The sequence below is a fragment of the Lepisosteus oculatus genome, chromosome 14 (genome assembly GCF_040954835.1).
Source record: "Lepisosteus oculatus isolate fLepOcu1 chromosome 14, fLepOcu1.hap2, whole genome shotgun sequence".
Taxonomy (NCBI): Eukaryota; Metazoa; Chordata; class Actinopteri; order Semionotiformes; family Lepisosteidae; genus Lepisosteus; species Lepisosteus oculatus.
Genome location: NC_090709.1, coordinates 50,227,685 through 50,239,926, shown reverse-complemented (window position 1 = coordinate 50,239,926; position 12,242 = coordinate 50,227,685). Strand labels below are relative to the sequence as shown.

At 51.0% G+C, this 12,242-nt stretch overlaps 2 non-coding genes across 2 annotated transcripts; one reads left to right on the top strand and one right to left on the bottom strand.

The window, feature by feature from the left end:
* Positions 1–10,061: 10,061 nt before the first annotated feature.
* Positions 10,062–10,133, bottom strand: trnap-agg (transfer RNA proline (anticodon AGG)). Its single transcript has one exon. It is a non-coding gene; the product is annotated as a tRNA-Pro (tRNA).
* A 1,286-nt stretch (positions 10,134–11,419) lies between these two features.
* Positions 11,420–11,492, top strand: trnaa-agc (transfer RNA alanine (anticodon AGC)). The gene has a single exon. It is a non-coding gene; the product is annotated as a tRNA-Ala (tRNA).
* Positions 11,493–12,242: the final 750 nt, after the last annotated feature.

The following is a 12,242-nucleotide window of genomic DNA, read 5'->3' as shown; positions in this document are numbered from 1 at the left end:
AACATCCCAAGGAGCACTGTGCAAGCGATCATCTTGAAATGGAAGGAGTATCAGACCACTGCAAATCTACCAAGACCTGGCCGTCCCTCTAAACTTTCAGCTCAGACAAGGAGAAGACTGATCAGAGATGCAGCCAAGAGGCCCATGATCACTCTGGATGAACTGCAGAGAACTACAGCTGAGGTGGGAGAGTCTGTCCATAGGACAACAATCAGTCTTACACTGCACAAATCTGGCCTTTATGGAAGAGTGGCAAGAAGAAAGCCATTTCTCAAAGATATCCATAAAAAGTCTCGTCTAAAGTTTGCCACAAGCCACCTGGGAGACACCCCAAACATGTGGAAGAAGGTGCTCTGGTCAGATGAAACCAAAATCGAACTTTTTGGCCACAATGCAAAACGATATGTTTGGCGTAAAAGCAACACAGCTCATCACCCTCAACACACCATCCCCACTGTCAAACATGGTGGTGGCAGCATCATGGTTTGGGCCTGCTTTTCTTCAGCAGGGACAGGGAAGATGGTTAAAATTGAGGGGAAGATGGATGCAGCCAAATACAGGACCATTCTGGATGAAAACCTGTTGGAGTCTGCAAAAGACCTGAAACTGGGACGGAGATTTATCTTCCAACAAGACAATGATCCCAAACATACAGCAAAATCTACAAAGGAATGGTTCACAAATAAACGTATCCAGGTGTTTGAATGGCCAAGTCAAAGTCCAGACCTGAATCCAATCGAGAATCTGTGGAAAGAGCTGAAAACTGCTGTTCACAAACGCTCTCCATCCAACCTCACTGAGCTCGAGCTGTTTTGCAAGGAAGAATGGGCAAGAATTTCAGTCTCTCGATGTGCAAAACTGATAGAGACATACCCCAAGCGACTTGCAGCTGTAATCGCAGCAAAAGGTGGCTCTACAAAGTATTAACGCAAGGGGGCCGAATAATTTTGCACGCCCCACTTTTCATTTTTTTATTAGTTAAAAAAGTTTCAAAAATCCAATAGATTTCGTTCCACTTCACAATTGTGTCCCACTTGTTGGTGATTCTTCACATAAAATAAAAAATGTATATCTTTATGTTTGAAGCCTGAAATGTGGCAAAAGGTTGAAAAGTTCAAGGGGGCCGAATACTTTCGCAAGGCACTGTACATGTATTAATATAAATTGTGCACCAAAGATATACTAGTCTGCCTGGATACGAGCGGCAGACCTTACTGTGAGGGTTATCAATATACAAGGTATTTAATCTCGAAGAGATGCAAACACAAAGAGATACACAACAGAGAATATATTTCAATATATATATCGTTCGGTTACCAAATCGCTAACCAGTGTTATTACCCACTGTTACTCTAAACTCGGAAGTAAATACATTACTCATGAATTAAATTGATAACAACTTGTGTTGAGGTACAATTTAATTCTCGAGACGCAATGTAGAACATGGGGTTTACTTATCCACTGTGTATGGATTTGGAATCTCCCGGCACGAACACCAAACCAGCTGACAGGCTCTGTTGCAGCCTCTGTTGCAGCGGTTGTCCAATGGGCGTTGTGTCGGCGTTCTCTGGCTACCGGCCAACCAGTCAAGGTGCAGCTCGGAGTAGGACGGGCGGAGAAATCTGACTGCGGCGCGCAGGGCAGTCGTTGCTCCGAGGGGATCTACCAGCAGTCCGGCTGGCTAGTAGAAAGTCTCTATGCACAGAGTGTGACCGCGAGTCCTCACAAGTCACTCTTTTGCCTGGGAAGAAGCTGGTTAGTTCCTGGTCCAGCGCTGCTTCTGAATAAGCTATTCAGGTTGTCGACGAGGGTCCAACTGTAGGCTGCCGTTGATCAAGCGGAGCATTCACGTTGGCAGAATTCTGAGTACGTACGGGATCCTCGGCCTTGCGCTTAGAACAAAGTCCAAGTCCTTTTGCAGACAACAGCAGTTGTCACATGATTGTCTCTGAGGATGCACGAAAATGGCCAAGGAGAGCCCCGATCTGAGCTTGCGCTCCCTTTTTGACCAAGACCCAGATGTGTGCTGATTGGTTGAGAGTTTGGTGGGCATTGGAGACCCACATGGTATTACCACGCCCTGCCAGTCCCTGATTGGTTGGTCAAGATGAGATATAAGTCACTTTCTCTTGATACTTAGGAATGCAGTCCAGATGTCCATTCGGCACTCTCTAGACTGATAGGCGCCAATGGATGACCATTGATCATGATAGCCAGGCTTAGCTAAGTGCATCCCCGTCTGGGAGCTTGTTCCTTATCAAAAGAAAACATCTTAAATCAGCCTGCATGAATACTTTCTCTGTGGCTGCACCACAGAGATGGAGGGTGAGATGGGGCCTCCTTTAGGACAGCATACCAACGCTTAATTCTGTCTTATTAACAAGCATTGCCCCTGCAATAGCAATTCAAATCCAACAGCCACACTGCTTAAACCATATGTCTTACACACCAGACAGGCCCCCTAACCTCATACAACCTTGCTGTGGCTGTGACCCCTTTCTTTATTTTTTTATGATTTTCTGAAGGTAACACTTCAGGTAATACATTGGGATAGGTGGGTCTTCTTCATGGCTCAATAGCAATTCAAATACAACAGCCACACTGCTGAAACCGTATGTTTTACACACCAGACAGGCCCCGTAACCTTATACAACCTTGCTGTGGCTGTGGCCCCTTTATTTATTTTGTAATGATTTTTTCAATATGGCACCATTAGACAGCCGGTACATGGGGATAGGGGGGTGGTATTCACGAGTCAATAGCTCTTCAAGCACAACAGCCACAGTGCTGCAACCAGGTGTTTTACACACCAGACAGGCCCCCTAACCTTATACAATCTTGCTGTGGCTGTGTCCCTTTTCTTTATTTTTTTATGATGTTTTCAATATGGCACCATTAGACAGGCGGTACATGGTGATAGGAGGGTGCTATTCACGAGTCAATAGCTCTTCAAGCACAACAACCACAGTGCAGCAACCAGGTGTTTTACATCAGACATTTCACCTAACCTTATACAACCTCGCTTTGAGTTGTGGAACATTTCTTTATTTTTTAATGATTTTTTTACTGTAATCAAGTGTTGTGCTCATTAATAATAATAATAATAATTGCTTACACTTACAGTGCCTTGCGAAAGTATTCGGCCCCCTTGAACTTTTCAACGTTTTGCCACATTTCAGGCTTCAAACATAAAGATATATTTTTTTATTTTATGTGAAGAATCACCAACAAGTGGGACACAATTGTGAAGTGGAACGAAATCTATTGGATTTTTGAAACTTTTTTAACTAATAAAAAAATGAAAAGTGGGGCGTGCAAAATTATTCGGCCCCCTTGCGTTAATACTTTGTAGAGCCACCTTTTGCTGCGATTACAGCTGCAAGTCGCTTGGGGTATGTCTCTATCAGTTTTGCACTGAAGAGAGACTGAAATTCTTGCCCATTCTTCCTTGCAAAACAGCTCGAGCTCAGTGAGGTTGGATGGAGAGCGTTTGTGAACAGCAGTTTTCAGCTCTTTCCACAGATTCTCGATTGGATTCAGGTCTGGACTTTGACTTGGCCATTCAAACACCTGGATACGTTTATTTGTGAACCATTCCTTTGTAGATTTTGCTGTATGTTTGGGATCATTGTCTTGTTGGAAGATAAATCTCCGTCCCAGTTTCAGGTCTTTTGCAGACTCCGACAGGTTTTCATCCAGAATGGTCCTGTATTTGGCTGCATCCATCTTCCCCTCAATTTTAACCATCTTCCCTGTCCCTGCTGAAGAAAAGCAGGCCCAAACCATGATGCTGCCACCACCATGTTTGACAGTGGGGATGGTGTGTTGAGGGTGATGAGCTGTGTTGCTTTTACGCCAAACATATCGTTTTGCATTGTGGCCAAAAAGTTCGATTTTGGTTTCATCTGACCAGAGCACCTTCTTCCACATGTTTGGGGTGTCTCCCAGGTGGCTTGTGGCAAACTTGAGACGAGACTTTTTATGGTTATCTTTGAGAAATGGCTTTCTTCTTGCCACTCTTCCATAAAGGCCAGATTTGTGCAGTGTAAGACTGATTGTTGTCCTATGGACAGACTCTCCCACCTCAGCTGTAGTTCTCTGCAGTTCATCCAGAGTGATCATGGGCCTCTTGGCTGCATCTCTGATCAGTCTTCTCCTTGTCTGAGCTGAAAGTTTAGAGGGACGGCCAGGTCTTGGTAGATTTGCAGTGGTCTGATACTCCTTCCATTTCAAGATGATCGCTTGCACAGTGCTCCTTGGGATGTTTGAAGCTTGGGAAATCATTTTGTATCCAAATCCGGCTTTAGACTTCTCCACAACAGTATTACGGACCTGCCTGGTGTGTTCCTTGGTCTTCATGATGCTCTCTGCGCTTTCAACAGAACCTTGAGACTATCACAGAGCAGGTGCATTTATACAGAGACTTGATTACACACAGGTGGATTCTATTTATCACCATCAGTCATTTAGGACAACATTGGATCATTCAGAGATCCTCGCTGAACTTCTGGAGTGAGTTTGCTGCACTGAAAGTAAAGGGGCCGAATAATTTTGCACGCCCCACTTTTCATTTTTTTATTAGTTAAAAAAGTTTCAAAAATCCAATAGATTTCGTTCCACTTCACAATTGTGTCCCACTTGTTGGTGATTCTTCACATAAAATAAAAAATTTATATCTTTATGTTTGAAGCCTGAAATGTGGCAAAAGGTTGAAAAGTTCAAGGGGGCCGAATACTTTCGCAAGGCACTGTATATCTCAGATTAGACTATCAAGGAGAAGCTGAGTAGCTGGGGGGTGAGAGTCATTTCGGACATCAGGATGCGCCACTACCCCGGGACCACCATTGCTGATGGCACGAGGTTTGTTCGGATTCGCTTTCCCGATCATGTAGCCTCGTTGCCATACAGCACCCGCTTCGCCACGGCAGAGGGGGGGCAGTACTTCAGGGTCCTCCACGACCAGCAACAAAGGGTGTGTCATGTCTGCCTGGACTCGGGGCACATCGCCAAGGACTGCCCTGAGTTCCTCTTCTATGAGTGCAGACAGCCCGGCCATCGCGCCAGGAAATGCACCGCTGCCAAGTGCCCGGACTGCCTCCATGCGCTCATGAGCTGCAACTGCGAGCCAGAGCCGGAAGATCCAGCCGCCGCAGGAGCAGCTGCCCGCAACGCTGAGGGGGTTGAAGATGGACTACGAGTGGCCGCTGCAGCTGAGCATGGAGAGTTGCTAGCAGCGGCGCCCCAGGACCCCAGTGAGCCAGCAACGCCCCAGCCGGTGATGGGGGAGAGGCAGAGGGAGGCCCCTCCAATCCTGGGTACAGCGCAGCAGAAAGGAGCCGGGGACCAGCCAGCATCTCCACCAGCAGAGGCGCCCCGTTGCCCTAACAATCCTGCTGCATCCCACTCTGTGCCGCAAGAGAAGCAGAGGGAGGTTGCTCCACAACATGCGGCGGTGCAGCGTGGTGCAGCTGAGATCCTACGGGCACCACCACCACCAGAGGCTGCCCCTCAGCGTACCAGTGGGCTTTTGACACCCAAGCCTGTGCAGGGAGAGAGGCAGAGGGAGGAGGCGACGGCACCAGCACCACCACCACCATCACCGTCAGCGGTTCCCCAGCTGTGGGCAAGCCGGGGTACAACCGCCTGGGCCCTCGAAGGCTGGAATCCAGTGGCACCACGTCAGGCCTCAGCCCAACCTGAAGCCCAGTTCAAGAGTTGTCCGCAGACCCATCCCTGATGTCTCTGCGGTGGCGGAGACAGGAGGTGGGGAGGAAGCGGCAAGTGTTGGCAATGAGAATGTGGCAGAAAGGGCGGGGGAACTCTCGCGCGGGCCGGATAATTAATTTCACTCTTATGGCCATATGCGTGATGGCAACTTTCGCCTCTTTAAACGCCAACGGGCTGAGGGACTGAGCAAAGCTGGGGGCAGTGTTAGCTCTGCTGGGGCGGACGGATGTTGTCTGCCTCCAGGAGATCTTCTGGGATGAGGAGTGTGTCCGGAAGGTGCGAGCACAGTGGGACGGGGAGCTGTTTTACAGCAACACCTCCAGCCTGTGCAGGAGGGGGGTGGCTGTGCTGGTGAGGAGGGGAGTGTACGAGAGCGTAAGGCTCCTGCACCGCGACACGTAGGGCCAGCTCCTGCAGGTCTGTCTTGGGTTTCCTGGACAGTCCGTGCTGCTGAGCAACATCTACGCCCCCAATGAGGAAGCTGAGCGGCTCGCCTTCTTCAAGCAGCTGGAGGCGAGCTGCTTTCAGCAGCCAGGGCTGGTCGTCGGAGATTTTAACTGTGCACTGAGTACGCTCGATGTCGCGGTTGGGATGACCTTTAAGAGCAGCGCTGCTCGCAGCTTCCTGGAGCGCAGTGCGGAAGCTCACTGGTTCGTGGATGCGTGGCGTCAGGCTTATGGTGCGCGGAGGGACTTTTCTCGGCGGCAGGTCGTCGAAGGTGTCTTGAGACAGAGCCGGATCGACCTGTTGCAGGGGCACATGAGTCTCTTCCCGTGCCTGAGCCGGATGCGCTATGTGTTCACGACCCTGAGCGACCATGCTGTGCTTCACTTCTCTCTAGCAGGGGCACAGGAGGACCGGGGCCCCGGCCTCTGGTGCTTTAATAAGGTCAGAAAAGCTGGTCTGGTGGGATAATCTCAAGTACGCCATCAAAGAGTTCAGTATCTTGTATGGCCTGTCCCGGGGGCTGGAGAAGGCCAGGCGGGAGAGAGAGCTTCGGGCTCAGATCGCCTCAGAGCTCGGGCTCCTGGCAGATCACGGCGGGGGCTGCGAGCTCTTGCTGGAGCTGAGGGGTGAGCTGCAAGCCCTGGAGGAGGAGAAGTGGAGAGGAGCCAGGGTGCGCAGCAGAGCCCAGTATCTGGCCGAGGGCGAGAAGAGCACGAGGTTCTTCTTCGTCCTGGAGGAGGAGAGGCAGCGCAGCTCCTTCATCAAGGAGCTGGTGGGAGAGGACGGTGTGTGGCTCTCTGCCCCTGAGGCCGTTAGGAATGAGGTGTTTTCTTTTTATAGCGCCTTGTTCCGGTCCGAATGGGTGGATGAGCAGCAGACCCAGGCCATGCTGGCCAGGGTGAGTACCTGCCTGTCACAGAGCGATCGTGAGCTCTGTGACAGTGCGCTGAGCTTGGAGGAAGTGCTTGAAACACTTCGGGGCTCGTCTCCTAACAAGAGCCCTGGGTGGGACGGGCTCTCCTCCAAGCTCTACAGACACTTTCAGCAGTACCTGGGGCCCCTCCTTCTGGAGGTGTTCCAGGAGATTGCCAGGACCGGCGCTCTGACCCCATCTATGAGAAGGGGGGTGATCTCTCGTCTACAAAAAGCAGGGGGATCCCTCCCTTTTGAAAAACTTTCGCCCGATCAGCCTGTTGAACACGGACTATAAGATCCTAACTCGTGTTCTCTCCCTCAGGCTCGGGAAGGTTCTGCCCAGGATCCTGTCGCCTTCGCAGACCTACTGCCTCAAGTGGAGAGACATTGCGGACACGGTGTGCTCCATCAGAGATGTTGTGGACCTTATGCGGGAGCAGCCGAGGGGTGGATACGTCCTGAAACTGGACCAGGAGAAGGCCTTCGACAGGGTGGAGCATTCCTTCCTGTTTGAGGTCTTGAAGAGCTTTGGCTTCGGCGAGGCCTTCATCTCCTGGGTGAGGCTCGTGTACAAGGGGATCGTGAGCTGTGTCAAGGTGAATGGTTCCCTCACGAGCTTCTTTCCAGTGACCTTGCCTGGGGGCACCGCCACCTCGTTGATCTACCAATATGCTGACGACACCAGACTGACGTTGGCAGAGGTGGCGGAGATCTCGGCCATTTTAGAGGTGGTGCAGGCCTACTGCGCTGCCTCGGGCGCCAAGGTAAACTTGGAGAAGTCTGAGGTCATGCCGGTGGGGAGGGCAGACCTTGCCCCGCTCTTCGGTTACCCTTTCAGGGTTGAGACGGGTCACCTGAAGGTCCTTGGCATCTACATTAACGCTGATGAGCAGGCCACTGGGCTTCTCCTGTGGAAGGAGAAGCTCATTAAGATGAGGGCAAATTAAATCGGTGGAGACACAGGTCCCTGACCCTAAAGGGAAGGGTCCTGCTCGTTAACACACTGTGCCTGTCCCTCTTGTGGTACCCACTGTCTGTGATGCCTCTTCCTGAACGGGTAGAGAATGAGATTAGGCAACTGGTGGTGGGATTCGTGTGGGAGGGGAAGCCTCCGCGGGTCACTCATGACACCCTCATTGGGAAAATCTCCAGGGGTGGGCTGAAGCTGTGTGATGTAGGCCTGAAGCTGAAAAGCTTTAGGCTGAAAGTAGTGAAGAAGTTCCTTGACCTGGATAATGTCAGCATTTGGAAGATTGGTATGGGAAGCTACCTCGAGACTTGCGGGGGCTTGGGGCAGGAGACTCTCCTGGTGAGGCTGACTCCGGGGTTGATAAAACATCTGCCCTCCTTTTACAGGGAGGTCCTGCTGGCGAGGGGGTAGTTCATGTCCCAGCATGTCTCCTACACGCCGGAGACCCGGGCCCAGATTCTGGAACAGCCTCTGTTCCTCGACCCCCTGCTGGTGTCTCGATGGAACAGGCAGCTCTACGAGGCTGGCATATCCAAGGTCAAGGATCTTCTTTATGAAGTAAAGGACGGATTTCTGCCCACCCAGGCTATTGTCGACGCTGTGCGAGAGGTCGACGACGAGCTGCCTGTCAGTAAGATCCGTCAGGATTACGAGCAGCTCAAACTCGGTCTCCCGGACAGTTGGCTGGAGAAGCTCCATCTACAAGACGGGGCAGCAGGCCCGGCCTGGCCGGAGCTGAGGGTGAAGTGGGGGGACCGTGGGGTGGACCTCCTGGGGTTCACCACCAGCATGTTCTACAGGCTGATGGTGGCGAAACGCTTCAGAGTGCCGGTCTCAGAGGTGTTCTGGGGTAAGATCTTCCCCCAGCTCGAGCCAGGGCATACTTGACGGATCTGCTGGATGGCCTGTTTCGCTCTGTTCGAGGAGCTGTTCTTGACGGGGTGCCCTGGAAAGAGCTGTTCCTCTTTGGGTACCGCGGGTCTGAGAGGGGGGTTAACGCCATTTTAGTGAACCTCCTCCTCAGCCTAACGAGGACAGCTGTCTGGGAGAGGAGGAACCTCATGATGTACAATGGCCTGAAGCCAGACCTTGTCAGGCTGTGCATTGCCAGGGTGAAGGACTGCTTCTCTCTCAGCCTGGCCTACTGCAGGGCTGAGAGGCGGATGGCCGACTTTCGCAGAATCTTCTTAAAAAATAACATCTTTGTGGACCTGCGGGAGGAAGGCCTGTACTTCCGGCTCTGAGATGGGGGTGTCTTTGAACAAAAGACACACACGGCTCCACCCTTTTCCACCCCTGAATAGCATTGGCGAGTTGAATAGCATTCAATTCACATCGAATAGCATTGGCCCCTGAATAGCCCCTGAATAGCATTGGCGTAGCTCAGCACTGGGCCACTGGGCACAATTTCCCACCGTTTCCAGAGTGTAGTGGTTATCACGTTATCACGTTAGACCGTTACACAGACAGTTTCCATGAGACTTTGGACTTCCGATATTTAGAAGGATCCGTTTTTCAAGAAACATTTAAATTGATTCTTTTATCAAGCTCGTAGTTTTCCTTCAAATCTTGAAAGCTCTCAGTGAGAACATCATAGGCTGCAGGACGCCCCGTAACTTGATTACTTCAACAGAAAGAAGAGCAGACAGCTCGACAAATATGTGAGGCGCAGAGAGCGCAAGGCGAGCTGCACACGTTTCGGTGGCTGAGAGAGGGCAGTTTTTGCTTCTGCATTTCCCAAGTAAGGACGCATGACAACAAGCGATCGCGGTGCTCATCTACGACACAGTGGTGATGAGTTTTCAGTACGTGTTCTTTTGAACGAGCAATGAGGTTGCCGCCTTGGACAGCTAACTGCACGCTCTCATTGTGCCACGTGATGACAATTCACCAGGCTCGTTCAGTCATTAGTCACATTCCATCGTTTGCCATAAGCAGACGCTGCGAAGTGATGTGGATATCAGTTCCCAGTCTTGTGGAAGAGGAGGAAAAGAGCACACGAGGGCTCGTCCGGGAGTTGAACCCGGGACCTCTCGCACCCTAAGCGAGAATCATACCACTAGACCAACGAGCCACAGCAGCACGTTCCATTTCAATCTGTCAGCGAGCTTGAGGATGGGGAGAGGCGCCATTCGCTCGTCCAGTCAGACCTTCATCAATAAGTCAAGAAAGCTGCAATTACACGACTGCCTTGCAGACGAAGGGCAGTGAACTGTGCCCGGTAAGAGGGGAACAAGCGGCACTAGGTGACGCCGAGGCATAAGTCCCAGCGAGGGGGGTTGGCTTGTATGGTACAGCGCTTGCTTTGCATGTGGGAGATAGCAGGATCAATTCCCGCATCCTCCAGGTGTGTGCTTAGAGCTTGATGTGCCGAAAGGTGTCCTTTAGCCTGTGGTCCCGCCTTACATGGAGAGCATCGTGCAGCTGTCAAGCGTTTCGCAGCCACGCCCCCTTTTCATCTTCTCTCTGGCTTAAGCGTCACTCCGCCCCTCTCTCTTGACATTTCATGTCAGCATGTCAGAAGTCCGAGTGACATTTTTAATGGCTGAGTGAGGGCACGATGCTGAAGCAGAGAGGCCACTTCAGCCACAGAGACTTGTGCTAGGTGAGATCTGAAAGACGGACTCGCAACAGAAACAAACCAAAAATGTATCGGTGAGATCAAAAGGCAAATGCAACATTCAGCAGAGGGCGTCTAAAGATTAGGGAACGGGCGACTGAAATCCATGTGAGGCAAACTTTCCGGTGTGTGTACTGCAGCTGGGCTTGTTGGCGTAATTGGTAGTGCGTCAGTCTCGTCATCTGAAGGGCCTGAATTTGATCCTCACACGGGGCAGGGCTGCTTCCTCTCTTGCTCTTTTCAAACACTTGCGGCAACTGTTCGCTCATAACCACGTCTGGAATGCGTGACCTTTACACGGGCGAGAAGCAACGCCGCATCCCTTTTCTAAAGAACATTCACATTCAGAAATAAGTCAAGAAATTTGCCATTACTTTCGCTCGCACTGCTGTCAGCCTGCCCATGTTGCCAAAGAAAGATTCACTCGGCGTCAACATGACAGAACAGCGATCACTTGAAAACAATGTTCCACACTCCGTAAGCAAGAACTTCAGTGTTTGCAGTCACCCGATATGCCGATAGTCAAAGGAGCGCAAAACACGAAGCGTCAAAAGACAAGATGAGTGGATGGAAAGAGCGTTGAATTGATGAGCACAAAAGTTCAGCTCGTACAATAGGCAACGAAGGTCTCAGCGTCGTCATCGCACTTGAAAGGACTGCCTTGCAGACCAAGGGCAGTGGGCGGTGCCCGGTAAGAGGGGCAGAGGCGGTTAGACATGATGCCGAGACGCATGAAGCGAGGGGGATTAGCTCAAATGGTAGAGCGCTTGCTTAGCATGCAAGAGGTAGCGGGATCGATGCCCGCATCCTCCAGGTCTGAGTTTGGATCTCCGGAAGCCCGGTGCTCTTGTTTAGCTTCTGCGACTTCTGACAGGTGCTCCTCCGTTGCGGAGAGAATGTCCTTCAGTTGTCAAGCGTTGAAGGGCCACACCTCCTTCCCAACCTCAGTCTGCACTGAGTGCGTCTCCGGCATTTTCTCGTCCAATTTGTCAGCTTAGCAAGTGAAAAGTATATCCGAGTGAAAACAGTGCTGATAATACTCTCACGAATTGTTAGAAGACGTGCTTTTGATCATCGATTGCTTAACAATCACATTCGTTCGACTTGAGCCATCAAGCTCGTAGTTTTCCTTCAAATCTTGAAAGCTCTCAGTGAGAACATCATAGGCTGCAGGACGCCCCGTAACTTGATTACTTCAACAGAAAGAAGAGCAGACAGCTCGACAAATATGTGAGGCGCAGATAGCGCAAGGCGAGCCGCACACGTTTCGGTGGCTGAGAGAGGGCAGTTTTTGCTTCTGCATTTCCCAAGTAAGGACGCATGACAACAAGCGATCGCGGTGCTCATCTACGACACAGTGGTGATGAGTTTTCAGTACGTGTTCTTTTGAACGAGCAATGAGGTTGCCGCCTTGGACAGCTGACTGCACGCTCTCATTGTGCCACGTGATGAGAATTCACCAGGCTCGTTCAGTCATTAGTCACATTCCATCGTTTGCCATAAGCAGACGCTGCGAAGTGGATATCAGTTCCCAGTCTTGTGGAAGAGGAGGAAAAGAGCACA